The sequence below is a fragment of the Notothenia coriiceps genome, unplaced genomic scaffold, assembly GCF_000735185.1.
Source record: "Notothenia coriiceps isolate Sejong01 unplaced genomic scaffold, NC01 NC01_scaffold00030214, whole genome shotgun sequence".
NCBI lineage: Eukaryota > Metazoa > Chordata > Actinopteri > Perciformes > Nototheniidae > Notothenia > Notothenia coriiceps.
This window is the reverse complement of record NW_011362915.1, coordinates 533,703-537,072: the sequence shown is the minus strand read 5'-3', so window position 1 is coordinate 537,072 and position 3,370 is coordinate 533,703. Positions and strand designations below refer to the sequence as shown.

Genomic DNA, 3,370 nt, shown 5'->3' with positions numbered 1-3,370 from the left:
CCTGCCTTCACAAACTTTACACACGTATATATCGTCTGAAAATTGCTAGAGTACATTCATACTCTGCAATCCAAGACTTAATTAAATCCACAAAAAACCTGACATGATTGTAACGCGATTATTTTTGAAAAACATAAATCCCTGTGTCTCTGAGCCGCAGCGACACGGAGTGATTCTGAGCGGGTCCTTCTGCTGTTGATTCTGGACTGGTGTTCTTGTGTTGGTGGATAAAGCAGACTGCTCCGTGTTTGGTGTTGCTGTGCCTCTGTCACGTCTGTTCCCTGATCTCTGCGTCACAGACCGATTTGATATTAAAGTGACAGAAAAAAAAACGTTATAGTAAAGCCGCGGCCGGAAAATCAGGAAGCAACGTTACTACGCTATAATCGATTATCTTCCGTCACTGCATCGATACCGAATCGTCCACGTCCGCATCGCAATGCATCGTAGAAACGATTATTTTCAACACCCCTAGTTGGTTATGAGTCAACATCCCACCAATCAACGCTCAGTGCCGCCTTCATCAGCAGGCATTTTAATTGTTTTTTTGTGTAACACTTAAAATAAGGCAAGAATGGAAAATCAACCATGACATACTTCATTTATTTTAAATAGGAAAATAAACTGGGCAAATGCACAAGGCCACTTCACTTATCTTCTTGCGCCCGCTATCCAAAGGCCATTTATGTAAAAACTAGGAAATATTGGGCTGTGTGATTGCTCTTTTTTCAATATTCTCAAGCAGCTTTTAGAATACATATTTCTGGACAGAGGGATTCTGTACATTTATAATGTGGGAGAACTAATCAGAGAAATGAAAACAAAGACATTAGATGAATGAGTGTGCAGACATCAACACAGATTTGCCAGTACATTTCTAAAATTCACTTACATTTTCTTCTAATGTGTACTGATATGCACTGCAAAAACAATGACAACAGTATGATATAAATTAAAGTTATACCGCATGTGTCTGGTTATTTTCAGGCTGCCTGTTGCTCGTTGCAAAACATTTAACAAATGCAACCTGTGGATCTGAAGTGCATGTTAACATTTTGACAGTGCGCGTCACTCCAATTACGGACCGCAGGCAAACACATAACTGCGTTTTTCAGAAGACTCAATAATGTGAACAAACTATTTTATTGCCAAGCACTAATTGCTAGCATATCATCCAGCTTTCTCTTCAGTGCCACCCTGGAGGGATTCTGCCCTTGCAGTTTGCATTAATGCAACATTCTTGTGTTGCAGAAGGTCAGGTTTTGTGCGGGCAATTCAGAATATGAAAAAAGCTGTTGCCTTGGAAGTTCTCTATGTTATCTCTCTTTATTTTGTTGGATCTTATGGGGGTGTCGGAGTGAGTGCTCTGTATTTTTTGTGGGATCTCTGCATGAGAGTCAATGCAGAGTTCTACACAGACTAATGAGTGTTGCTGTAATGGTGGCTTTCACGCTGCTACATTGGGGTTTATTTGTCTGCAGGTATTGCATAATAACCAGCCGGGGGAAACTACACTGACTACGCTGCTAATATTATTCCGATTGTATAGAAGTCTATGAAACAATGACCCTACTGGTCACTAGGTTTATAACAATAAGTAAACATTTTCCAAATTAGTGTATGGTCTCAATTTCTAGCATCACGTTTTCCTTAATAGACTGTTGCATAATGATTTGTTAAATTATGGTCCCATTTGGAATAAATGAGATGATAAAGCAAGCTATGTTTAGAGCCTTGTGATAACTAACAATATATTGTCCTGTTTGGGTGTAGTTTGTGTGTTCTTCTTCTTCTAACTTTAACCTTTATCAGTGTGGTTTTGGTTCATAAAAGTTAAATCGCTTTTTTAGTCACCTTAAAAGATCAATTTCAGTGTTATATTGGCTTCACCCTTTCTTGTCACTTTGAACTGCTAAAGCAAAGATGGTGACGGCCAAATTGCCAAGCCCTCGAAACGGTAGTCCACAAGCCAATGGGTGATGTGATAGTGACTACATACACTTACACATCTCTGTTTCACACTGTCTGTCTGTGAATGGAAATGTGGGCCAGACCATTGTGTGTCTCTTTGAAGAAAGACAGTCATTGTTGAACAGGACCTAACCCCCCCTGGCTTCCTTCCTTCCTCCCTTCCCACTCTCTCATTCTCCTCTTGTCGTCTACTTCTTGTCACGGTTAAGCTGATACTTTACTGTTGGTGCTACTTCCTACTGGTTTGTTTAAAATTAATTTGCACACTGATTTGTAACAATCTTATGACATTAGTATAAAGTATAAACAACCAGATAATGATCATTTGCTTGAAGAATAAAGAGTTATCTTAGAATCAGTTGTGACACGATGTGTCATTTCGTGTTAACATGGGATCGAGCTGATGTCTCATTCTCCCTTCACAAACCCCTGTCAACTTGTATTACCTCGTGGAACTGAATAACCAACATGGTAAGAGCAGACTATCGTCAAACAGCCTTTCAAACATAAAACCATGCTCTTTACATCAATTTAAGATAAATAACTACACTTTGATTAATGTCATCCACACCACATTAATAATGAAACCCCATCTGGCAGAATTAAGTTCATTTAATTTAATTAATTTATCCCGCGCCTGACTTTGCCATATGGCACATCCTGCCTTTATGTATGTATATCCATTATTGACTGTCTGCTTGTTTCAAATTTGCACCCGACCATTGATTCTATTGGCTGCTGCTCTCCCTGAAGTTCTTTAAATATTAAACTGAACAAAAATATAAATGCAACACTTTTGTTTTTGCTCCCATTTTTCATGAGATGAACTCGAATATCTAAAACATTTTCTACATACACAAAATAACCATTTCTCTCAAATATTGTTCACAAATCTGAAAAAATCTGTGATAGTCAGCACTTCTCCTTTGCCGAGATAATCCATCCCACCTCACAGGTGTGGCATATCAAGATGCTGATTAGACAGCATGATTATTGCACAGGTGTGCCTTAGGCTGGCCACAATAAAAGGCCACTCTGAAACGTGCAGTTTTGCTTTATTGGGGGGGTCTCGGGGGGGTCCGAAAACCAGTCAGTTTCTGGTGTGACCACCATTTGCCTCACGCAGTGCAACACATGTCCTTCGCATAGAGTTGATCAGGTTGTTGATTGTGGCCTGTGGAATGTTGGTACACTCCTCTTCAATGGCTGTGCGAAGTTGCTGGATATTGGCAGGAACTGGAATACGCTGTCGTATACGCCGATCCAGAGCATCCCAAACATGCTCAATGGGTGACATGTTAGGGTTAGGGTTAAACTGACTGGTTTTCGGACCCCCCCAGACACCCCCAATAAAGCAAAACTGCACGTTTCAGAGTTGCCTTTTATTGTGGCCAGCCTA

The 3,370-nt window shown here is 40.1% G+C and overlaps 1 long non-coding RNA gene across 1 annotated transcript in view; it reads left to right on the top strand.

The window, feature by feature from the left end:
- Window positions 1-305: 305 nt before the first annotated feature.
- Window positions 306-3,370, top strand: part of LOC104959375 (uncharacterized) — a 15,789-nt gene continuing 12,724 nt past the window's right edge. The window contains exons 1-2 of the long non-coding RNA XR_799855.1: window positions 306-474; window positions 2,079-2,081. This is a non-coding gene — a long non-coding RNA (uncharacterized lncRNA). The remainder of the gene's footprint in view (window positions 475-2,078; window positions 2,082-3,370) is intronic.